The 27,620-nt window shown below is 35.8% G+C and overlaps 1 long non-coding RNA gene across 1 annotated transcript; it reads left to right on the top strand.

The window, feature by feature from the left end:
• The first annotated feature begins 480 nt into the window (after nt 1–480).
• Nucleotides 481–27,620, top strand: LOC137223164 (uncharacterized). The gene is made up of 3 exons (XR_010942742.1): nt 481–602; nt 8,339–8,375; nt 27,536–27,620. It is a non-coding gene; the product is annotated as an uncharacterized lncRNA (long non-coding RNA).

Genomic DNA, 27,620 nt, shown 5'->3' with positions numbered 1-27,620 from the left:
TTATAGCACTGTGCCTCTTGCTTCAGCTTTCTGGGAATACCCTTTATAGATTTTAAATATTCTCATCTTTGGTTTATCTGCATTGTCAAGAGGGTGCTATCTGCATAAGGTACCTAAGCTTATTAACCTAGGATAGCATCTCTCTTTTAAATCATTTTCATTTGTCTTTTCTCCAGTTTATTTCTGTTGTCTTTTGAGAGGGTCTACAGAGCACACATGAAAATATAGGACCATGTGGGTACACTTGCCTCGCTCTTCTTGTCACACTAATTTGTTTCTTTCCCCACCCATTGAGCATTGAATGTGGATCACTTTGATACATAACATCCTCACTTATTTCAGCAGCTAACCTGGCAAACGCTATTTTGGATCTAAATTTAGAAAAAGAATTATAGTTAACCATCAGAGCCATATTTTTAATAAACTAATTAATAATTTTCCCACCTCTCTATTTTTGGCCTTTTTCAGATTGCCTCTGAAATTCACAATCAGCTGTTTCTGGATGTCTGGCATACCATTTGCCCTGTGAGTCCTGCCTTCTGCTAAGCTGGCCAACCCTTGCAGCAAGATGTCTACATAAGTCTTGTGATCTACTGATCAAGGTTAGTGGTCTCTAGATTCTAATGCTTTTCCTCTCTCCCTAATAATTATTATTGGTAATTTCCTTTGTACTGGCCTTTGCACTTTTTATTCATATACCTTTAATACAAAGCTTTTTTGGATTTCCTTTTTAAAGGGCTGTAAAACCATCAAATATCAAACCCAAGAGAAATATCAAATTCTGCCTTAATCACTCTGCACAGTTTTTGAGTTGGTTTGTTTGCTGTAGAATAATTTTTAACCTCTAATTCCTCGGTATTGGCACACATTACTTTTCTTTTATGTGACTTCTAATATTTTGTCTTAAAGGACATTTCCTTGATTTCTAATTTCTCTTTCTGTATCATCTTATTGTCTCTTTTTAATACCTTAAAACCAACCTGAACCTGGTTTTCTTTTTATATTCTGTTTTCTATCTGACAGTTTGCTCTTGTCTGACATTTTATTTATGCTTTTTACCTTGATGGGATAGACAATTTCTCTCACCTATATTTTGAATCTTGCTATTTTAGCTTTAATTTATGCTTATTTTTTAATACTCTTGCTCTCTCCACCAAATGTTTCTGTAGCCCTATGGAATATTGACTTTCTTCTTGAAAGCCTTGTTTTTATTCAGAACCTTTTAAATTCATTCTTCACGTCACTTTTAGCTTTCCAATCACTCTCTGACATCATAAAAGGGCATCTACACTTCACTCCCTTAATCAATCCTCCTATAAGTTCTCCCTGTTCTAACATCTCATCCTCTACTCACCATTATAAGTGAATTCCTCTAGCTCTAAAATCATCCTACAAAAACCTTTACAGACTCTTTTCAAAGCAAAGATTGTCTGCTATTGATTCTAAGAGAAGTCAGTCAGGAGAATATGCCAGAAGGCCAAGTGCTGAGGCAGAGAATCAGGCTTCCCATTAAATCTGCCTGGAATGGTTCTGCCTGACAAAGTAGTAGGCCACCCAAATATGCATGCACTTTTTATTACAAGTACAGCTTTGGAAGGTGAGTCAGACATCATCTCTTTGGCAAGACCTAAATGAACAGGATGAAACCTGCAGCTCTAGCATCTTGACTGTTTTCTGAAATCACTGGCTCATTCTCATCACCCTTTCCTCCAGGTCTAGTGAAGTTTACTTCATTTCTCAAATGGACCAGATCTTATCCTCCCTCACCTTAGGGACTTCATACTCTTTCCTTTCCCTGGAACATGTGGACCTCCCAACATCCAATTAGTTCACTTTCTGCATCAGGCTTCAGTTTACATGAGCTCTTCCCTGCTCTGATTCCCTGGGTTGGACACTTCTCCTATGTGCTCTCACAATACTTTATAAGTACCCCTGTACAGCTCTGGTCACACTTTATTATAACTATTTATAATTATACATTGTTTATATTAACAATACGCCAGTCTATAAGTTTTCTGAGAGCACCAGATCATCTCAGAAGCATCTTCAGCATGGTGGCTAAGGGGACAGACTGGAGTCATGCCAGCTGTGACATTTACAAGCTTATGGACTAGGGAGAGTCGCTCACCTCTCTGTGCCTCATTTATTCATCTGTCAATCATGGATATTATTACTACTTGTTTTGTAGTTTTTTGTTGGTGAGAATCCAATGCTGAGAATAATCCCCAGCGTGACTCACAGTAAATACACTGTAAGTTTTCTATAAAGTATACTATAATAACTATTATTATTAGTCACAAACACATTCCCAGGATATCTAGCACAATGCTGTCATAAAAGAGTGCTCAGTCAATGCTTGTTGAATAAATGTTTGTTGAACTAATGAAAGAATGAATGATTTTGAAAATGATATACTCAGATGAATAATCTCACACCGCAAGAGAATGTATATATACTGGAATATGTAAGAATGGGAACTTCCCAGAGGCTGGATTGCTCTCTTCTTATTCCCCCCACCTTCTGACTGGCAGATATATCTAGAAAGGGACAGAATTTCCAGATGAAACTTCATCTAAAAATAGCTGGGCACTGATAATTAGCATGCACTTGAGTGATATCCTTTGTTATTGCACAAAACTTCCTTTCTGGCCTCTTCCCAAATTATACTTCTGCCAAATTTCTCAGTTTATGAGATATTTCTGCTTTTCTATGACATTGTAAGAAAAGGGATGTTCTTTCATATTTTACAAGCTAAATTCCTTCTTACACACAAATCCTCTCAGCTCTGTCACATCTTTTTTATTGAATTTGTTGCAGAGTGTTAGCATGGGCGTGCAAATAAACACCTTGCAATCCTGTGCCATTTCAGATCATTTCTAGCTATCTCTTGTATAGATCAGTTGTTGTCGCTCTTATTGCCCTCATCCCTATCACCTTTATGGGCGGGCAGTCAGCCAAAATCCTCTCAGTTGGTTGTATGCAGATAAAAACAGGGTGTTTCTACATTCCTCATTCTTTCTTTTTCCTTTTGAAATATATATATATATATACATTCATGTGTCCAATCACACCTCAAAATTTCCCTGAAATGACTCTATATCCAAATATTAATTTTTCACAATTCATCTTTGCATTTCACATTCATTGACTTGATATCTATTGAAAACTTACAATGTACTATAAAGAAGGCATAGGCAAGACGGCTTTTTAAGAAGTATCTTTTTATAACGTTAAATAATTTTATAGTGGTTTGCGTGTAATAATTCTAGTAAAAATTGACATTTATTTAGCCTTTCCCATGTGCCAGGCTTTGTTCTGAGCACTTTACATGCATAAACTCATTTAGTTTTCACAATAAGCCTGTAAATACTATTGGGGTAGCCAAAAAGTTCATTTGGGTTTTTCTGTACCATATAATGGAAAAACCCGAATGAACTTTTTGGCCAACCCAATATTAATATCCCCACTTTATATAGTAGGACACTGAGAAACAGAAATCCTAACAATTGCTTGCTATTGAACATACATTTGTTAAATAAAAAGATGTAAAAAAAATTTTTTAATTAAGCAGTATATTATTATGAATCCAATGAGGTAAAAATATCTGACTTTTAATACAGTAGTTTATACAAGTTCCAAGGAGTGAAAGAGGGTTATGATGTGCGGTGGCCAGAAGTAAATTTTGAATTATGGTTAGTTTGGGCATTGAAGGGTAGATAAGGTTTGAAGTGGTTATGAGGAGAAAGGAAGAATAAATAATCAAAATTCTTTGGGTGGGAACTTTGCATTTGACAATGCCCAAATATTTCCCACTTATTATTTTCAAATTATTTTGTTTTCAAATTATGAGGTAGTTCCTATTATGGTCCCCATTTTATAGGAGAGGAAATTGAGGTTCAGAGTGGGTCAGTATATTGCTAATGTCACAGACTAAGTGATAGAGGAAGATTCAAACCAGGCCGTCTGACTCGAAAACTCCACTCAACCACTGCAAACAACTCCTTTGCTGAGGAAGAATATTTCAATTAATTGAGGACCATAGGTAAGAAAAGAATGGGCACAAAACACACACCACACACACACACACACACACACACACACACACACACACACACACACCCCAAAACGGAAGGGAGAAATACCACGTTCAAATAGTTAAGAAAGTTGAAAAGTACAGACACCAAAACCAATAACAGTAACCTCTGCAACTTCTGATGTTGTTATCGGATATCACAAAATAATAAAATTGAGCTTTGAAACATATTTCTAAAATTCTCTGTTTTTAGCTAGTGTTTCTAGATCCTTTTGTAGGTAACCTTTGGTAGAAATATATAACCGGTAGTCAGAAGGATAAAGGAAGGATTTCAGAGGGCGAGGATTTCAGAGGGCAGGTCACCTTCATAGCAGCCCCAGTTGAGAGTACTTTATCCTGAAGTAGAACTTCTGTTGGGAGCAAGTAGAGACTTGAATTTACCTGGCAGGGGTTCCCTAGGCACCTCTCTCTTTCTTTGTAACATATCACTGTGACTAAAGTCCCTGAACCAGTCTAACTGGGTTACAGGGTATAGACACCCCAGACCCTCAAAATTCTCACTGTATTTCTTACTAAAAACATACTTTAACAGACACTCATAGCTTTTTAGAGAGCTCTTTGTTTTTCATATGTACATAAGCTATTTCTGAGACCCTTCTTGTTTTCTTGTTCTTATAAAAATAACTCTCATTTTTGTATCTATAACTTCCAAGTGGATCAAACGCTGTATTAGTTTCCTACTGCTGCTGTAATAAGTTACCACCAACTTAGTGGCTGAAAACAACACAGATTTATTATCTTGCAGTTCTGGAGGTTAGAAGTCTGAAATAGACCTTCGAAGGAGAAAACTGAGTTGTGAGTAGAGCTGCATCCTTCTACAGGCTCTAGAGAAGAATTTGTTCCTTGCCTTTTCCAGCTTCTGGAGGCTGCCTATATTCTTTGACTAGTGGCCACATCACTATGACCTCTGTTTCCATCAGCACATCTCTTTCTCATACTCTGCATCTACTGTCTCCCTCTTATGAGGACCCTTGTGATTACATTGGTCCCACCTGGATAATCCAAATAATCTCCCCATCTCAATATTCTTCACTTCTTCACATCTGCAAAGTCCCTTTTGCCATCTAAGATAACACGTTCACAGGTTTGTGGATTAAGACATGGACAACTTTAAGAGGCCATATTCTATCTCCCGCAAATGGTAAAAATAAAACTACAAAAGAACAAGAAACAATACTAGCAGATACGAATCTGTTTTCAGATGGGGAAGAATATTGTAAGCATAAAAGTGAATGAAGAAATCATAAAGAAGAGACTTACAGTCTTAAACCAAGTTTTAAAATCTATATACATGGGGACAATATACCACATTAAGTAAAGTAACAGGCAAATGAAAATCTAGAATAATAGTTGCAGCAGATACGGCAAAGGGTAAATAAAATATCATTATTGATTAAAAAATAACATTATCAATAAGTAAGAAACAGATGAATACCTTGTTAGAAGAAGGAGGAAAGGACCTGAATAAACTTTTAATAAAAAAGGAAACTCGGGGCTTCTCTGGTGGTGCAGTGGTTGGGAGTCCGCCTGCCGATGCAGGGGACACGGGTTCGTGCCCCGGTCTGGGAGGATCCCACATGCGGCGGAGCGGCTGCGCCCGTGAGCCATGGCCGCTGGGCCTGCGCGTCCGGAGCCTGTGCGTCGCAGCGGGAGAGGCCACAGCAGCGAGAGGCCTGCGTACCGCAAAAGAAAAAAAAAAAAAGGAAACTCAAGAGACCAATAAAAATATGGAAAGAAGTCAACCTTACTAGTTAAGAAATGCAAACTAGTATGAAGAAATACTATTTCCTTATCTAATCAAGCAAGATGTAAAAAACCATACTGACCAATGGTAATAAAATGATGGTAGAACATATATGGCCAGCAAGAGTTTAAAATGTCAAAAATTGTATGATGAATAATTTGTGACTGTATATCAATGGTCCTTAAAATATTCAGTACTTTATCTCAATGACTACATTTCCAGAATTTGTAAATAAATAAGAATAAAATATAAATATTTACCTACAAATCTTTTTTTACTACAGCTGAGTTCATATTGGGCAAAAATCAGAAAAGAACTCAAGTCTGAAAAGTGATTAAAGGATTGGTTATGCACATTATAGTGGACCCATGTAATGAACCATTATATTTCCATAAACGTGCTGTTTTCAAAGATGTTTTTTCAGAATATATTATTAAAGGCTAAAAGTTAGATACAATTAACATTGCATTAGATTAGGACCTGCTGCAAAAAAGCTCAGCGGCTTAAAGTATAAAGATTCATTTCTCATTCATGCAACATCTGCTGTGCAAGTGGTGAACCAAGGCCTCATCTACTTTTATGTGGTGGCCCTGCCAGCTCAGTGTGAGACATCAGGGTTTACCCCCAATTTTCAATACCTCACCCAGTAAACTCAACCAGCCATATGGTTCTGGGTAACTGCTAAAGAGGTGGAAAATGTATTCCTTTCGCCTGCCATAGAATAAGACAAAAATTAGTGAGAATTAAAAGTTTCTAAAACAGGTAATATCTTTTGGTCCTGGTTTTTAAAATTAGTTGTTTATACCATGCATATATATGTAGACAGATGGATATAACTGTATCTACATCTATGTGTCTAAACTAAGGGCTAGCTTAATATGGCCCTCGTCAAATCTGGCCGGCTGCCTGTTTTTTGAACAACCAGCCAGCTAAAAATGCTCTTTAGAATATTTACAAGGTTGAACAATATTTGTTGACACATGAAAATTGTATGAAATTCAAATTTAAGCATCCATAAATAAAACTGTATTGAAGACACAGTCATGATTCTTCATTTACATTTGTCTTTGGCTGATTTCAGATACAACAGCAGAGCTGAGTAGTCATGATGGGAATCATATGACTCACAAAGCCTAAAATATTTACTCTTTAAGTCTTTATGAAAAAAGTTTTAAAGTTTTATTTCTACTCTAAATAACTAGGAAAACTAAAACTAAAACTAAAATTGTCATAGTAGTTAATTGTAGGTTTGGGATTTAAGATCATTTTTAGCTTTTATACTTTTTTGTATTTTTAAAATTTCTAAACGAATAGATATGATAGCCATATTTGTGGAAAATTAATAAAAATAAAAATAACTCATATGTAGAATACCTAAGAATAGTCTTACATCATTAGTTCCAGATAAGTGCTTTCTCTCTGGAGGCCTCCAACCTAGCACGAGACCAGAGAATTGTTGCTAAAGATGAAACGATGGTGAAAGATTTGTGTGTGTGTGTGTGTCCATTATATACACACACACTGAATGAATAAAAATCATTTTGATTATAACATTAATGTGTAATGCTATATACACATTGACATCTTACACAATCCCAATGAAAAGCCAAATCTTTCTGCTGGAGAAAGTCTCTCTAGCTCAGCAAAATCCCTAAGTTTATGTTAGTCATCTATCGACACTTGAACTTTTAATCTAACTGTGCCAGTGACAATAAAAAAGTTAGTGGTTCTTACAACTGACATGATTTATTGCTGATTGAAGGTAAATGTGGCACACTAAGCAAATATAGTGAAAATAATTAAGAATTTCCTTGCAAAATCATATGATTTGTGGGTGTACTTATAATGCTGTTTTTCTGACAACATACCGATAATAGAAGGACAAAATATATGTGCTTATGCCTTATCAGTACCAATAACACACATTCATTAGACACTAATTTGTGCAAAGATATGAAAATGTTGCTGTTTTCAAGAAATCTTTAGAAAATGAGGGAGAAAGACATGTAAACGTAACTGTTACAGAGATAACATTTGTTGTCAACATACATTTAAGATATTGAAATATCTTATGTTATGAGAATGATATGCTCAATTCCTTTTTTTTTCTCCACTCATGATCCCATTTATCTTACAGCTCCATAGTGCTCCCATGGGCATTTATAACGTACTTGTACCTGCCTCAACCAAAGCACATGAAATCTATTCCATGAGGTCTTCAGGATTCTTTCCAATCCTGATCTCCACTCTGTCTGGGGTGGGGTCGTCCTTCTGCAGCCTGTGTTTTTTTTTTTAAAAAGTGTGATCTTTATTTATATTTTTTAATTTTTACTTTATATTGGACTGTAGTTGTTTTACAATGTGTTAGTTTCAGGTGTACAATATTCTCAATTCTTAACTGCTAATGGGAGAAAATTACATATTCTTGAAGCCAAACTAAAATTAAGTTTTTGCAACTTAACCTTTTGCTTATGGCATTTCTGAACTTTCTTTACTTTTAGGAGGAGCACAGATAAGATTCCATGTCTTCATCAAAGAGTAAGTTTCCTATAATGCATTATTCCTAAGGAGTAAGATCTGATTTTCTTTCTCAAGTTATAGTTTTGGGAATATTGTCTCTGACTCTTGTGTATTTTTTTCTATACTATTTTTTTTACATGACATTTAAAAAATATATAAAACCAGCTATGGTCAGAAATTATTTTACTAGATTTGAGACATTGAGAAAAATGAGAATATATAGAAGGATGCAAATTCCGTATTGTTCAGGTCAGCTACAGAATTTTGCCCCTTTTCTAAAAGTCTTCATCCGTCACATGCCCTTGCATTTCTTGCAACTCTTCACCATTCTTATTTATTATTTCTGTTTTTTGCATACAATCACTTAGATTCAGCATAAATCTCTTTTAAGGGTCCAACTTAGAGATAACAATTTTGTATCAGTGTCAGTTAAATAACACTTACATGAAACACAAATAATTGGTGGAGGAGGAATACACTACTTGTCAAGAAGCAAAAAATACCTTATTTAAGGAGAGGCAGCAACTGTGACTTGCTTCCCTTGAAAAATGTTTAGATGCTTGGTGCAATGGGAATGACCTTGGTCTGTTATGTGGAAAAAAAATATCTCAGAAACTGTTTTTTATTTTTGGCCATGCCTTGCAGCATGCGGGATCTTAGTTCCCTGACCATGAATCAAACCCATGCGCCCTGCAGTGGAAGCACAGAGTCCTAACCACTGGACTGCCAGGGAATTCCCCTCACAAACTGTTATTGGCTGTCCAAAGATGTATTAACTCTCAACTGTGTGGTCACAGAGAGATATTTAAAGTCCTATCTTTACTGCTTTTACAGATAAAATGTTTTTGTCTATAATATTCATGAATGTCTCTCAAAAATGGCATTCATGATACAATTTAACATAATGATTTTTATAAGCCAAATGCTATGGTTTCCCTTCCAACGCTGTCACAAAGTCAGTTATTTCCATCAAAACCCTATTTTCTATTCCTCCTGGAGATAAAATAAACAATCGTGCTGTACTCCCTGTCTTCACTGTACTCAGATGGAGATGGATGACTGTTTGTCAATGGGAGGTGAATGAAAGTTATGCGGCCACTTCAAGGCCTGGACCATTGACACCTTCACCTTTCCAGACACCAACTGGTTGTTGATCCAGGCTGCAGGTTTAGCTATCTTCAATGCATTGCTCCCAGTGTCTCTGGTCCGTGAACGAGCTATCAAGCAGGGTAGTTCTCATTCCTCCCACCGCCTGTAAAGTTCACCTGAGTATAACAAATAGACCACCTTTCTCTTAAGTCACTGAAGTTTCAGGAATTATGTTTTATCATTGTGGCTAATTACATTAAATAATATAAAAAGTCTGCAACAATATGTCTAACAATACTGCTGTCCAGCTTTTCTCCACGGCCACAGTAAACTTTCTGAATTGCTGTAGCCATTTGCCCAAATGGACTTTGAGTAGTATAATAGAGGAGAAAAAAAATACCCAATCATCTCTTCAATAACTATTAGTCGATTATCTCCCTCATGCTAAACTCTGTCTAGACACACAAAGATACTGTCAATACACTGATACAATACACTTAAGTGCTTGTGTGTCTTATAGCTAAGGCTGTGTTCTTCTCAAGCCAGGAGCTGTAGTATCAGTTTGCTGGCTCTGCAGGCAGCACTTTTATGGTGAAGTAGCAGCATGCCCTTTGACTTCCTATTTCTATAGCATCTTTGGGAATCATTCCTGCAGGACCATATTTCTTTTGACTTCCTAGGGATTCTGAAAATCATTTGATGATTCTCTATACTACATTGTTTCCTGCTTAAACGAGCTTCAGGGTATTCTGCTCTCTGAAACTGAAACCTGAACCCCAAGTATTCAGCATTCCAAGAATATATCTACAGATGTCTCAGTTTTGGACTTCAGTGAGAAGTATTGCATTTAATATTAAATGTTATTACTTTAGGGTCTCACTTAGTAAATAACGTGTGACTGCAAATTTAAATTCCAAAGCAGGACCTGAAATGTATCAATATTCAATTATAAGATGATCGTTCAGATAATTCAGAAGAGGTATATTGTCTATTAACAAAATGACATAGAAAAATTTTTAAATAGTACTGTATGAACTTACAGACACAAGATGCTACACTTGATCCAAGGTTGAAAAATCCTGCTGTAAAGAAGATAGCTACATAGCTCTTGGCCCAGTAATGAGAAAGCATTCCGTCAATTTTTTGTAATTTCAAACATAATGTTATTGTTAAACATCAAATGAGATAACAACGTGGAGAACTTTTTAAAGTGGTAAAATTCTTTACATATTGGTGATAATGTCATCTACATAAATACCTCACATTTCCTAGTGCCATAATTACAATGGCCCAGTGTCACATTATTGTAACTGGAGAACAAGACACTGTATATTTTATCTACCAAAGGCATAGATAAAAATTACATAAAGGACCCTTCACTCTACAGACAAAATTCAAGTTAAGTACCATTAGTGTAAACAAAAAAAGAGTCCAATAATTGAATGCCTGCAGTGACTCTCTCGGTCAAGGTAGAGGACTACGTGTAGAACACTTTAAATTACTGCTTCTCATGTTCTACTTTACTTCCAGAATCTCAAGCTGCCATTATAACACCTTTCACCAGACTGAACTTGCAACTGAAAATAAATCAATCTTGAAAGTGATTGAAATTACTATTGCCTGACTTCTCTTACTGTGTCATTCCACAGGACGCCAGTATAGGCAGTGGATAGAGAATCTATTTTTTCCTTTCGTTTTGTTGCATCACAGGCTTTAAGAAAAATTAATTGTAACGTCATTTTCTCCTATGAACACGAACTCATGAATTATAAATTTTAGTATATGTTTCCCCATATTTATTTTTTGTATATTTTTCTGTTTATATGTCCTTTAACTCAACATTACAATCTCCTTTGAGTTCCAGTCCTTACAGTTCAAAAACATAAAAATATTGTTAAACATACTATTAATATATGTGTGTATACAATCATCACTTTGTATCCATGGGGAATTAGTTCCAGGACAACTCCACCCCAAGGATACTAAAATTTGGGGATACTCAAGTCCCTTATATAAAATGGCATAGTATTTGCATATAACCAACACATAGACTCCCGTATGCTTTGAATGATCTCTATTACTTATAAAACCTAACACAATGCAAATGATTTGTAAATAGTTGCAGGACACCTGGAAAATTTAAGCTTTGTTTTTTGAAACTTTCTGGTAATTTTTTTCCTGAATGTTTTTGATCTGTGGTTGGTTGAATCTGCATATGCAGAATACTTGGCTATAGAAAGTTGACTGTATATACTACATATATATGTATACATACATATATAAAATACAGATAAGGTGAACTTAGATATATGTAAATAGTGCATAAATATATATATATAATGGATGACCCAACTTTCATGGATCTTCTTGATTAATTTCCTATTTAACTAAATTCCACTTTCTTTGAATTTATTAATCCTACTTTTATTCTGCATAGCACCTATATATTCACTCATAGAACTTTATTTTTGCCCCCACTGACTTCTTAATCCCTTTCTGCCTTTTAAAGATAATCAAGAGAAAAAGCTAGTAAGATTTTACTAACAAGGGCCAGTTTTTGTCCCTCTCTTTTGTTCATTACTTTATATCCAAGCAATCAATATGTTCTTTTCCTTTGCCTCCTTGTATCACAGATTGCACTTTTTCTTATTTCCTCCGTACCATGAGGGTCTCATCCTTGTTGCCTCACACCTGCACTAGGGCACTGGCCACCCTGCCAATTTCCTGATACAATTCCCTTTTCCCCTCTCCACCTCCACACATTTCCTCCACCAGGTTCCAGATTCTGAAGGATGATTTTTACCATGATGCAAACTTGTTCACGAATCTGTACACATTCCCACCAACTTTTGCAAATTTTACCAAACCAAAAAAAAAAAATGAATCATCTGAAAAAGAGTTCAGTGTCTTAAGTGAACAAATATGGAGACATTTCTTTGCTACACAACCCCATAGAACTACAATATGGTAAAACTGTAATTTGCCATGAGGGCATAGAGTAGGTAGCAGTGCCCAAGTAGAATAGTTTATTATTTTGGAGGGGATCAGCAAAGAATATCTCCATTTTTTTCTTCACCAATTTTTGCCCATGATCACTGTGATTTGGGTCAAAATCCCACTCTCCCAGAAAGCGTTTCTTAATTATCTCTATTTTAGGCTATTATGCTTTTATTTTAGAACCATAGTAGACATGCAAAATTTTTTATTCTTCCATCTAAAGTTTATATCCTCTTATATGTCAATCTTTTTCTTTTCTGTTTAAAATGTAAACTTCTTTTGGGGGTGTGACATTTCTAATTCTTTATTTGCTTAATTCTTACTGTTTATGTGTTTGGAATGACTTAGTAGTTGTAATATCTTTATGTGATATTTTCCTCATATATTATTGGTTTGTATCTACAAACATAACATATCCTTCTGACTGCTATACTGAGTAAGCATGCTGTCAATATCCCTGGATGCATTTTAAATGGACAGTAGCAGCATAGTGAGTCAACAGCTGACAGTGACAGTATGGCAACAGACACTCAGGACTTTTGTATGGATGAACGCTATTTCTGACAGCTCATGCATGACTCAAGAAAACAACTTGCAGTATACTATAAATGAGAGTAGGGACTAAAGGGTTTTCACCAGCGACTTTATAATGTTAAATAGGCTAAGGGACAATATATGCATTTATCATATGTATAACATAAATTATGTAAAACTAAGTATCAAGGAATTCAAGTATTTAAGAATGAAATACACTAAATTTTAACATTTGGTAATTCTGAGTGATGGAAATGTGAAGGATTATTGTGTCCTCTATAAGTTTCTATCTATTCATATTTTTCATAAAAATGGAAATGGCAAAAACAATTCTGCATAACTTACAGGATTTTTTGTGCAATCAATAACAATTTGTACCTTGATGTCATTTTATTTGAATCTCATAGATTATCTTGCTTCGAGTCTATATTTTCTAAGCAGCTTTCTGATTATAATTGCCTGCTTTAGTAGCCTAAGTGTACCGCCTTGCATGAGTTACAGTTTTCATTTTAACGTATACTTTAGCATTTTGTTATATATATTGCTTTCTGTCCACTTGGGTGACAAACATCTGATCCAGACTGATAGATCCATACTTGTATTTAAATATTTTCAGCTTTCTCAGTCTGTGAGGATGAGTCAGACTCTAAAGCAGTTTCTCTAAGTGTAGTCGCCAGAATCATCTGGGTGAGGGTCCTGCATTTAGGTCTGGTGAATGGGGGTCTTCATGCATGAATCCCAAGCATCTGTGCCCCATATTCACGTGAAGGAACATTGTCCCTAGACCATTGAGTACATGTCACCTTCTAACTTGCCTTACTACAGGCAACTATATAAAAACTCACTACTCCATAGACAAATTGATGCAAAATTTCCTATCCAATTTATTATCAAATATTAAAAATAGAAAGCTCTGCTATTTAGAGCATAATTCTGAAATTATAAATCATAATTTTATAGGGAATACTTTATTCCTTATTATTAATCTAGTGGTATAATAACTTCTTTATAATTTTTATACTTAAGTAAATCCCAAATCCATGCAAATCAATATGTTCACTGTATAAATCCATTCTCTTTATTTAGTGAATAATTTCACTGAAATTATTCAGAGGCCTATTAGCAAGTCTGTTTTTGATTTTAAGAAAGGAGATAATAAAAGATTAATAACCTAAGGATTAAAACACATACAACTTTGCCTCGATGCCTTAGATTTTATATATTTATCAAGACATTGGTTTAAATTTCTTTCTTCCCTGAAAATGAGTTGGCACAATATAAAATTCTAAATTTTAAATATGTTTTTAAAGGAATATTATTCAAGGTATGTTCTGTGGACAGTGAGTGATCTCTCTACACTCCGAAAGAGGGTATTTAAGCTTTCATTTTGACTAACATGTGAAAACCAGTGAGCATCGCTCATTGTTCTAAGGTTTTGTCTCCTAGATGTTCTGTGATAACAAGGCAGCATAGAAAAAAGCTATGATGGAAACTCTTCTCAGAAATATTCTACTACTCTGCCTGTATACATAGTCCTTTTCTGCTAAAGAACATACCTTATATAATGTTAAGTAAAGTAGAAATCTAGGAGGTTTATTTCTATAAATGTAATAAATGAGGTAATTTTATCAATAGGAGAATGTAGATCATGGATGTTTGGCTTTAAAAATCTCTTCATAGAGATATAAAAATAGCATCATTATTATATTTTACATAAAATGCATTCTTTTTTGTTCAAAATAATCTTAAATCAATCCCCACACCAATCTGATTGCCAAGATATCTTGCTTTCCCCATTATAAATAATGGAATGCCACTAAAACTTCTGAGTTAAAGGGAAGTATTTCCATCTTAAAGCTTTGGTGGGATTTCAAAATATTTTATCTAAGTATAAATGATCCTTTATGATGGAATCTATACATTTCACTCTCTAGTTTAAATTCCATGTTAGAAGACATCACTTTTCTTTTCTCAATAAAATTGATGTACATCATTGTTTAGAGGAGGCTGAAGTAATAGTTGCTAGTCTATCTTCTGTATATGCAGCCTAGGGAAAAGTAGAAGATAAGTGCCAATGTGACTAAAATAGCTGTGCAAATTAAAGAAGAACATACTTTAACTGTCCTGTATCACTCCCACCTAGCAGTAACGTGAATAGCCAGAAAGAGAGAGAGAGAGAAACTATATATACTCTATAAAAACATGTACAGTTGCCCCTTGAACAGTGTGAGGGTTGCGGCGCTAACCCTCAAGGAGTCAGAAATCTGTGTATAACTTATAGTCCACTCTCCACCATTCTTCCATGTCTACGGGTTCAACCAACCACCAATCGTGTAGTACTGTAATATTTACTATTGGAAATAATTTGCATATAAATGGACCCATATATTTCAAACTCTTTTTGTTCAAGGGTCAATGGTACTTACTGTCTTTACTCACATATGGATATGTTATATTTATTTATTTTTATTGGTGCCTACAAACAAGTTGAATGTATTTTTGTTGTTTGTTTATTTTCCCTCTCCCCTCCCAATTTCTCAGGAATGATACATTAATTAAATCATAATTCTCAGGCTGTGATGCAAAGTTATCACTGGTCAGTGCAAGGTCCCACCCGTTTTATACTCCCTCCACCCTTGAACCTCATTCACTTCCTTCTCTCCTTTTCCAAAAGTATCTTCTACATTGCATTTGATATATTTTCCTGACTATATCAAGTGACCAAAATTTATTTTCATTTTTAAACTCCAATTTTATGAAGGAGTTAGAGAAATAAATGGCTATGTCTAGACCGAAAATTAATTTGACTATTTTGATGAAATTAGATGTTAGCATCCAGTTTAGCATGCACCAAGACCTTACTCAAGGAAATACAGGAAACACCATGTGCTGACCCCCTTCCAGACCATGTTTGAGGCACTTTCCAGAAATTTTCTCATTTAATTTTCACTATCATTATAATTCACTTTGATTATCCACATTTTAGAGATGAGAAAACGGATGCTCAGCATGGTTGAGTAACTCTTTCTAGCTTAAAACAGGAAAAGGATGTGCTAATGCTGAATAATTTTATGATAATAAATCCTTTTGTATGAATAAAATAATGCCTATATGCATGAGTAAATGAATTAATATGACACATTCTGCCCTTAATAAGCTTATATTTACCATCTGGGGAGGATTTACTATCTGTGGAAAGAAGAACAACTGTGAAACAACTGGAAAATTCGAATCTGACTAATAGTAAAAGCTAAACGTATTATTTAGATTAACTTGGCTATATGAAATCAGGAGAGGTGAGATCAATGTGAACTATTTTGCAGATCGCAAACCTATAGACAGTTGTGAATTTGTGAATGAAGCCTATGAGGCTAGGTTAAAAAAGCACAGACAATGTTAGAGAAAAGTCATGCTTCTTTCTTGTTTGCTTTTTGCTTTATTCAACATGCACAAAGCAAATATCTGCTGATTGAAGCTCACTTATGCCTAAGTCAATAAAATGGATGTCAGGACAGCAAGCGAAGCCTTTAGGGTTCACAATGCCAATTTCATAATCAATAGCATTGACTGGCATTGACTATTAAGATGTGTTGAACTGAACCAGGAAGGCAGTTTTCTATACCTTGGTCCTATTTTCTCTCCTCCACACAGCTGTGGCCTCATGAAGTAGGTTCATTCACTATTGGTCTGGTTGGACTGAATTTGTCATAACCATCTAGTTTTTAAAAATTTCTATGAAGTGATTTACCAAGACAAAAATCTGTGCACTGGACTCTGTTATGGATAAAATTTAGTCCATTTATAAACTTTTTAACAGCAAGCTTCCTACACAACTTTTGTACACTACTATGTCTGTATATGCCTTTGTGTAAAAAATTAAATAATATTGGTTTTGCTACATTAGAGTGGAGTAAATTATTTAGACAATTTATATAAAATGAGAATATGCAGCGAATAAGCTGCATTTATGTAAATATATAATTGTTTATACATTGATCTTCACATACATGTTTAAACCTCTGTGGACATGCTTTTATACCATCGCTTTCACCTATATTTTAATTTCTATTAATGGCCCGTAACCTTTGTTAAATTGAAGCACTCCTCTTTTAGAGATGCTCAGTATCATGCTAGTTTAGAGAAGGAATCTGGCATCAGACAAACCTGGGACTGAATCCTGACTATGTTATTTACTAGTTGTGTAGAATATGCTATACTATTTATTTGTTTTTTCATCTGCAAAAAAAAAGGATAATCATAATAAGAAGTTCATATGTTTTTCTTTTAGGTTTAAAAGAGATAATGCATGTAAAGTCACTTTCCAGAGTGACTGGAAACACTTATGGAAACATATAAGGGAAAATGATAGCTATCAAGGCTATTGCTATTATTTTTCTTATCTATTAAACCTAGCTTATTCACAACAAATAATCAAGTCACAGTTTACAAAGAGATGTTTGAAATTGAAAAAAGTTATTTGGACAATTCAGATCTTTCAATCTGGATATGAAATACAATGAAACTGAAGTACTGGTAAAAGAAAACCAACTGCTTATTTCAATTTACTGGCTGAGACATGGCCTAACTTAGTTAAGATGCAGTCAGATAGACAGATAAAAAAAAGATGTGCATTTATAGAACAATTACCACCTTGGGTTTGTATTATTCATCTTCTTCATTTGTTCTTTAGCACTTGACACGCCTTTGATGCATTTTTAGTTGGGCATTTTATTAATTAAAATTTCAATTAATCTAAAGTTACTCAGGAAGATTGGAAGCTGCCAAATTTGTTTTTTTTTCTTTGAAAACTACATTGTGCAGTAATATTCATAGCTACACCCACTCTCTAGCAATTTTGAGTTGTGTGGAATGAGTCATACAGACATATGCATGTGTATTTTTATCTGGCTAGAAAATGTCATGCCCATCAAATGCTCGGTCTCCCAACTACATGCACTTCTGGGCTTCAGACTTCTTTCTCACATGCATGGAATGCAAGAGAGGGACTGCTATTCTGATGTATATAAGTTATTTTTTAATTGCCCAATAGAAGCTATTTGGTGCTTTGAAAGCGTTCTTTTAATGAAACTGTGAAAATGAGTAAAGGAAGCCTCATTTAAAATGGAGTCGGGAAGCCCCTGAAGGGGGAGCTCTCAGAGCTGTATCCTTCACCGCAGCTAACAGACCCCAGCAGGAAGAAAAGACTGCTCTGACCCAACAGCAAGCTGCCGACTGCCTGCAACCAATGAAGAACCACCATAGCCCTCCACAATTTCCTCCTTCCCTCTGTAAAAGCAAGACCCTTTCCTCTGTTCCCTGGACTTGTCTATGCTTACCTATAGTTTGCTTGTCCCAAATTGAAATTTCTCTGCTATTCCTGAAAAGAACTCATTTTGTTGGCAAAATAACTGGCTCTTTTGCTTTTGTAAAGTCAACAAAACCTACTATTGTGTTTATAATATTTTAACAGATTGTTTTTATAAAACCTAAAAGAAAAATAGTCATTTTTTAGAATATAAAATGTGAGGCTGCCTATTTGTTTGATTTCATATCCTGTATAATAACACGTATGTGCAAAGATAGACCTCTTATGTTTGGATTTTTCTAAGAGAGTGAAGATTTCTAAGAAAGTTGAGCGAAGATTTTGATCAGATTGATCAAAAACATTTTTGAATGATAAGAACTTTTTAAGTTATATTTCCAAATTGTTTAATGAAACTATCTGCTAATTATCCACTATCATATTGTGTGCCCTATAATAGGTTGGTTTAGCTATTAGATTTCATCAAAGCAATTACTTCTAGGTTAATCTTTATTTCTTACTTTTATCTTTTGTGCATAATTACATATTGCTAGCTTTTGTTTAAAGTTCTTTTGACATTTCCCTCACCCTGCTACTTCTTCAAATCTTGAGAAAATCAAATACTTTGGTTCAAGACAGTCTCACAGCGCACATCAACTGTAGAGCTATTAGAAGCAAACTAAACTAACTGATCTTGCTATACGTTCTAATATCCTTAACCATGCTGATGTAAACCAAAAATAGAGATAGCTGTTTCTTCAGAGAATATCATCAAAACCTTGTAAGAACAGACACTGTGCCCCCAAATTTATACTCCTTCCACCCACCCCCACCTCTACCAACAGTCAAGCTCATTTGACTCCAGGCCAAAAGTCAAACTTAATTGCATGAGACTCAAATTCCCTTGCAGTCTGGCCACCACCATGTTTCTAGCCTAGTCTCTATTATCCTGCAGGAAAGACTTCTCCTTTCCTCAAACACTCAACTCTTTCCAGATTTTGCCTGTGCATAGTCCCCTGAGGAAAAGAGATAATTCAGCTGGAATATTGGTTGTATGGCTGGAAATGGGGGAAGATGGGGCTGGAGGGATGAATTGGATCCAAAGAATGAAAGTTTTGACCATTTTGCTGTCAAATTTGTGTTGCTTTTATTAAGCAATGGAAATATATTTATGATATTTTAGGAAGCAAGTGCTGTAGAAAGATCAGCTAGGCAGTGGTATATGAGAAACTTCAGAAGGAATAGAAAAGTGCTAAAATACTGAATGAGGAGAATGTATTTGTGTGGAAAGGAGGTGAAGGAGACAGCATATTAGTAAGAGCATAAATTCATATCCTAGCTTCCCTGCTTACCAGGTGCATGGATTTGGACAAGTTGCTCGATTGCTCCACACTTTACATCATTTTACAAATGAGTATAACAAAACTACTGCTTATAGATTGGTATGAGGATAAGAATTTGATGAAACAATGCATACAAAGTTTTAGCATAGAGCCTGGCTCATAGTCAGCGCTCAAGAAAGATTGCCCATTTCATTATTATTATTGCAAAATCAAATGAATTTGACAGCATATTGGCTATGAATGTCAAGACAAAAGAAAGAATAGAAAATCATTCTGAGACTTCCAGCTTGAATGCCTGGAATACAAATGATATCAACAGAATTTGAGAATACAGGAAGCAGAAAAGCTGGAGAAGGGAAGATAATAAACTAATGCTTTGTTCTTTTATTTGAAGGGTTGACGGGATGTCCAGGTAGCACTTATTCAGTAGGCAGAGCTGTGCCCTTAGTGCTTAGGAGGAAGCTGCCAACTCACCATGTTATAAATAGTTAGACTATGACAAGATCTGATCAGATAACTACTTTTAATTTTGCTTTTGATTTTTATCCAGTGGATAGGTTTCATGAAACTGATCATTATGATCATACAGAAATCTAAGTGTATCTTTAATAAAATCTAATCAAAGAGATAAACCATTTCACAACCAAGACTTTCAATCTCATGCATACAGACTCTGAGTCATTTCCTTCACTTATATAATCATATTGTATGTTTATTCAGAAGAGAAATGCAGGCATAATTTTGTGCATTTTCAACTGTAGAAAAATGTTTCAGTTACCTTAGTAACACTAAAGATGACTCAGGGAATCTCCCCATAATCAGTTCAGGGAATTTCCCCAGTGTTGATGACTACCAGAGCTGAACTGTGCTATTTGGCTCTAGCTGGGTTCTCAATGAAAATTACATTATTCATGTCTTGTTAATTTGGCAACACATTCACTGTAACAATTATTCTAAAATGTTGTCTTTTCATCCACCTCCCCATTCTATTCCTTTACCTGTCTCTTTCAGATTATCACATTGCCTTTTCCTTTGGAAATTAAAGTGGATTTCTCAATCTTGCCTGTTTTATTTAAGAAAATTGGTGTGATCTCTCTCATCTCCAATCTTTACCCTGCTTTAAGATAAACTCACTTTAAGATTTTCTCTTCTGTCCATTTATAAGGTACATGTTTTGAAAATGTGCTGTTCCAGAACAACTCCAAGATCTGGTCCTCTAGTTATCTTTTCATTTTAACATCTTCAATCTCATTGCTTCTACTCTTAACATATCTGGTCTATAATTTCTGAATCATATTATGCAATGAAATGCATAACATATGCATTTCACACACATAACATGTGCACTTTTTATTATGAGACACACATGCATAATGTGTCTCATAATAAAAAATAATAAATTATTTTCCCCCAAAGATTAAAATGCAGAAGATAACTCAATAATGAAGCAACACAAATAAAAAGTTATTTACATTAACCTTCATCCCAACCCTTAGGAAAAAAGTGTTTCTTCTTCCCTTTAACATCTTTAATTTTTATTTTCTATGTGCCTCATAAGATGCTGGTCCTACAATGCCTCGTGTTGGATTTATTTTAACTTTCCCGTCTGGCTGCACAGCAATCACCTTGAAATTTGACTTCACTTTTCATGCATTCTTGTATAAGTATTGATCATAAGATAAGGATGAAAAGAAATGTATTTGAAGCAGAGTTGCATTAAGATCCTGATTTTAAAAATAGAGCTTATGGCAACTCTATTTTTAGTTTTTTAAGGAAACTATGGCGATTCATGTGTTGATGGACACTTAGGTTGCTTCCATGTCCTGGCTATTGTAAATAGTGCTGCAATGAACATTGGAGTGCATGTGTTGTTTTGAAGTATGGTTCTCTCTGTGTATGTGCCCAGTAGTGGGATTGCTGGCTCATATGATAGTTCTATTTTTAGTGTTTTAAGGAACCGCCATACTGTTTTCCATAGTGTCTGTACCAAGTTACATTCCCACCAACAGTGTAGAAGGGTTCCCTTTTCTCCACACCCCCTCCAGCATTTGTTATCTGTAGATGTTTTAATGATGGCCATCTGACCAATGTGAGGAGGTACCTCATTGTAGTTTTGATTTGCATTTCTCTAATGCTTAGTGATATTGAGCAACCTTTCATGCGCCTTTTGTGCCATATGCATATCTTAATAAGAAAGTTTATAAAAATGAAGGCTATATATAAGGTAATACCTGATCTTTTAAGTGAACAAAAAACACAGCAACTCCCATCATCGTGGTATTTTCAGACCTGCTAAGGGAAGAGAAAGAGAATTCACTTTATTGCATTCATTATTCTTGTTGAGGTCTGTCATCTGATTACATGTACTACCTGATTTAATCATTCTATAAACACATTAAGGTGGGGCTGGGAATTTGCCCGTTGTTCCTATCTCCTTCGTAAATTGAATTTTTACCATTAAAAATAATTTGTTTCGGAGGGGAGGGAAGATGGGGAAATTTCTGTTCAATGGGTATAGAGTTTCATTCACACAAGATGGAAAAGTTCTAGAGATCTGTTGTACCGCACTGGGCTTATATGTAACAATACTGTACTGTGCACTTAAAAATGTGTTCAGAGGGTACATCTCATGTTATGTGTTTTTTTTTTGTTTTGTTTATTTTTTGCGGTATGCGGGCCTCTCACTGTTGTGGCCTCTCCCGTTGTGGAGCACAGGCTCCGGACGCGCAGGCTCAGCGGCCATGGCTCATGGGCCCAGCTGCTCCGCGGCATGTGGGATCTTCCCGGACTGGGGCACGAACCTGTGTCCCCTGCATAGGCAGGCAGACTCTCAACCACTGAGCCACCAGGGAAGCCCCTGTTATGTGTTTTTTACCACAATAAAAAAATAGCTTCTCTGAAACATGTGGGCCTTTCAATCTTCACCAACTCCCTTATAAAACAAAATGCCCATAGAAGAGAATACATTCTATCTCTGGGATCCTATAATATGATTCTCAAAGTGTGGTCCAAAAACTGCTGCAAGTCTCTGAACTATTTTTACTTATTTCGAGTAAGTATAAAAATTGAGAGTATGCACTTAGACGTTTTTACAGAAATATGACATTGCTGCACTTAAAAATTTTATTTTACAACAGTGTACCTCTGCAACAGATCAGAGGGAAGAAGAAAAAAAAGATCTTTTCTTACTGATAATTTGAGAAGCAATGCCATAAAGTGATTCTCACTGGAGACTTGTTCCCAAGATTCTGTAATGCTAGAACTTGTGGATGTAGCTTGACACTTGAAGGATTTTTTAGTACAAGAAAATAGAAATAATTACTTTCTATAATGGAGAGTATCCTTGTGGAATTCAATGTCCCAGAAGATACCATAAGCTGAAAACCTAAATAGGTATAAAAGACATGTAAATCATTTTAAAGTTGCTGGAAAATTATGCTTTATCCATAGTTATAGTAAAAGATGGCCCAGGGTTATCATTAACTTTTATAGCAAATTTTTAGGGGTCAAGTCTCCTTTGAAAATCTGATGAAAAATACTTATTCTTCTTGAGAAAAAGTTTAAAAGGTGGATATAGACAGATATTTGCATATAATTTTGGGATGTTTGTGGTTTAAGTTGGAGGTAGTCTGATTAAAATTAATACATAACAAGAGACTAGATCTTAAAATTTTTCATTACAAGAAAAAAATTGTAACTATGTGTGGCCGTGGATGTTCGTTAGGTTTATTGTGGTGATCATTTCACAAATATACAAATAGTGAAGCATTACGTTGTACATCTGAAATGAATATATGTTAATACATTTCAGTTTTCCAAAAAAGTAATACATAGGAAGGCTTTGAGCATTCAGATTTATACCCAATGGGAGTTTGTTTTAACCTTGAACCATAATCACTTTCTCATTCATTATATGGTGAACACCATGAAGCATGCCTTTGGTTGCCGGGGCTTGGTGAGACACAGAGGTTGTTGCTTGGGGAACAGGAAACACAGAGACAAACGGGGAGAAAGCAGCAAGCCCTTGCAAACTGAGAGAAAATACTGCTGCAACACAAATAATGAACAGATTCCTTGGAAAGAACTGTCCTCCCTCCATAGCCTTGCCTCTTAAATTCCCCCATCTCCACCCCGCAGTTAGAGCCTCTGTACATCTGCATGCAATTGTAATGGAAAGTGGAGGTTCTGCTGCTCGCTGCTCAAAAGCCAAAAAAGAGGCAAAGTTGGTGGAAAGGAAAGTTTGCTTTATTTTGGATGCCAGCAGTGGGGTGGGGGGTTGGGGGCAGACTTCTGTCCAAAGGTCAACTGTCCCCTATTGACAACCAGGGGGCAAGAGCTTTTATAGACAGAGGGAGGGGCTACATGCAGAAACAGCACAGTCAGCTTTGACTGTCATTTTGAAATTGGTCATGCAGTGGTCTGACCAGTGCCATCTTGATTGTTTTAAGTACAATTACTTTTCAGTTCCAGGGTCGGTTTGTTCCCATTTCTTTGAGCCCACTTCTCGAAATTGTGGCAGCTTATGTCATGACTGCAGTCTGGTCATCATGCAGTTAACTTCTTCCATCTGGTGTGGGGTTTCAGTATCTACAGGGTAGCTCACAGGATATGGCTATAGTCCATGAAGAGGAGCTAAATGTCCTTAACTTTGCTTAATGACTAAACTATTATTGTTTTGTCCTGTTTGACTGCTTTTCTTTGCTTCTGCATTTTCTCACTTCTCTGATTAAACTTATGCTTTGGCTCAAGTTTTTCCACAGGCAAAAGGCAGGCGGGGGACTTGGGGGAAAATGACCATAGGGCCTTGCCCCATTTCACAATAACCTCCCTTCCTTATGCTTCATTTTCCTAGGTGAGCCTTACTCATTTTTCATGACTCAGCATAATAGTTATGATAATTATGATGACAATAACAATAATATGATAATAATTGCTAACATTCATTGAGTGTTTGATTTATTAGGTGGCAGTCTTTATAAACACACACACACATACACACACGTATATGAATGAAATTTACTCTTTCAATAGCCCCATAAATGATGTACAATTGTACAGATGAAGACAGTGATGTAGAGAGGTTAATTAATTTGCCCAAGATGACACGGCTGTTAAGTGTTAGAAATAGAACAGAGATATCATCTTTGCTGTGACTTCTAGGGTACGTTCATTTCCTTTCCTGTGTGCTTTCAAAGAAGCCTGTATTGATCACATCATAAAGCTTACAGTTGTAGGTTATAGTACTTTATAGTTCATGGGAGCCTTCTCCAACTAGACTACAGCCTGTAAAGGGGGATGAGGCTATCTTGTTTACGTTTTAAATATCTCTAGTAATGAGCACTGAACAGCTAGCACAGAAGAGGCGCTCAATAAATATTTGTGGAATACAAGTATAAATGAATGAATAAATGCTTGGATGAATAAATGAATCTCATAATTAAAGACTGTATAATCAAAGGCTGAATAAATGAATCTCATAATTAAAGACTGTAAGTGTAACAAAAATCTTGTTAGGAAGAAGTGACATCCTTGTTTTCCAACTTGGCTAATGAAGGTTATTTCTGTTGTTTATGGAACAATGAGGCTACATTTCCCTTGACTACTCTGGGCAGATCCTACAATCACGAATTAACAGCAACAATGGAATGAGGGACAATATGCCACTGATCTCCATTTCTCATTTTGTATCAACTGGAAACTCCTACATTGAACATGAAGCTCTATCAAAATAATGATAGTTTCCAAAAGAGACAAATTCGTTCAATATCTTGTTATTAACCTCCATAGTATCAAATACCTTGCTCCAGGTTTCCTTGAGATTGAATTGTCAATCTCATTCAAGTCAATTTAGTTCTAAGTGACAACGTTGCCTAAGGATTTGAATTATGAGTATAGCTTTTCCTCATAAGAAGAGACTTTTGCAATGGCCTATTTGCTGACATTCTGCTCTCAATTCTTCACTTCCAATCCTTTACCCAGACACCAGACTTCTCTTTCAAGAAGAATGTTTTCACCGTGGTACTTCCCTGCTAAAACCTCCAATGATTTTCTCACCAACAGGGTCAAGGTCAGATTTCTTAGCCTGATGTTCAAGGCTTCCAGAGTGTGTCCAAACTTGCTTCTCTTATTTCTGACTCTTCTCTTACAGCACCTTTCTGTTTCATGTTCTCTAGACATACCTTGCTCAATCCAATAAGGTACCATGCACAAAGAATAACGGTGAAAAATATTTCCTCTTCCTTCCTGAATCTCCCTACTCTACTTGTCTAATAGGCCTAATATAAACTCCATCGACTCTACTGAGTGCTCCAGATTATGTTAATTTTCCCTTTTCAGTTTGTGGGATTTATTTTTGATACCATTTATTTAACATTTGGTTTTATACTATCTGTGACATCCTTTTCTTGTCTTTTTTTTTTTTTTACTTATTCATGCCTTCTTCTCTTAACTCGATGGTCAGCATCATGAGAGCAAAGACCATGTCTTAAACTTCTGCTATATTCCGTATCATCGCTAGTTTCAATAATGAGTGTCTAATAAATATCTGTCGAATGCACATACTTATGCTCCTGGGGTGAATGTTTGATGAGAGATACTCAGAGCAGCACATAATTCCAGACAGGAAATGTGCCAGGCTGAGTCATTCAGCAGCTGCAACATGTTTGCAATGCATTTCCTTATCTGGGTGTGAGAATTAGGAATAAAGAAATCTCAGTTTGAGTGTAGTGAATAAACTTGGGTTTTGCGCCTTGTAATTTAATAATGCATTTTTAGAACTATTGCTGTGCATGATTCTTCCCTTTGATTCTATACAGATAACATGATTTTGGGTGCAAGTAACAAAAATGGCTTCAATAATAAGGAAACAATCATACCAAAAGAAAAAAAAAAAGGAAAAGTTCAGAGATAGAATGGTTTCAGATTTAGTTAAATTTGTAAATCAGGATGTTATCTGGGGCAAAATTTCTTCTATCTTTCTGTTCTCATGCCTTCTACTATACTAGTGTAATTCCCTCAGGCTGAGTCTCTTTTTAATTGCAAAATGGCTGTTAAAGATTCATCTCTTTGTTGGAGATACCACAAGTGTTCAGTGGGAGAAACAGAATCATTTCTTCTTTGGTGACTCTATTTGGGAGTGAAGAAGTCTTTTCCAGAAGCCCCTAGCAGATTTCTTCTTGTGTCTTATTAGTTGAAACTGGATTACATGCCCGCCTCTAAAGCGATAAATGGAAGAAAGGATAATATTACTACATTTATCTTGGTTCCAGAAGAATTCTGGTCAAATGAGATGAACGGATGGATAGCAGAACAAGACTGAGGCTTTTCAGTATGTTCAAAGTGAAAATGTCTGCTAGCCAAAGAAACAATCTTTGGTCTTAGATCCAAACACAATATTAGCAATGACCCCTCTCAAAAAGGTAAGCAATGGGGCTTCCCTGGTGGCGCAGTGGTTGAGAGTCCGCCTGCCGATTCAGGGAACACAGGTTCGTGCCCCGGTCTGGGAGGATCCCACGTGCCGCGGAGCGGCTGGGCCCGTGAGCCATGGCCGCTGAGCCTGCGCGTCCGGAGCCTGTGCTCCTCAACGGGAGAGGCCACAACGCACCTATCTCTCTTATACATTTTCAAAGGATCAAATAGGCTAATGCACTTTCTGACTCTGGGGGATACCAACCAGCTCATTAGTGGTTGGAATCCTCTGCCAGAACATTTTAATAGTCTTAATGACCATAAATTATATATATTGTTTGCATTACAATATTGGCTATGACTAAGCCCTGAGGTTTCTCTAGGGCACCTTTTTAAAGTAATAAATTTTAGACTAGATGCCTTCCTTAGCCAATTTATAAAACAGAGAGATCTTATGCACAGTTATCCTCACCTCTTCCTTTTGTTCCTTTTTTTCACCTACCCAGCTGACTTCAAACCTTCCAGAGGCCCAAAGCTATGTCAAAACCTGCTCTTAGAAGTGTTCTAATGCCAGTCAGCTATGCTGGAGGG

This window comes from Pseudorca crassidens, chromosome 4 (assembly GCF_039906515.1).
Source record: "Pseudorca crassidens isolate mPseCra1 chromosome 4, mPseCra1.hap1, whole genome shotgun sequence".
NCBI classification, from domain to species: domain Eukaryota; kingdom Metazoa; phylum Chordata; class Mammalia; order Artiodactyla; family Delphinidae; genus Pseudorca; species Pseudorca crassidens.
Note: the sequence above shows the minus strand (reverse complement) of the source record. Positions and strands in the feature narration are given on the sequence as shown.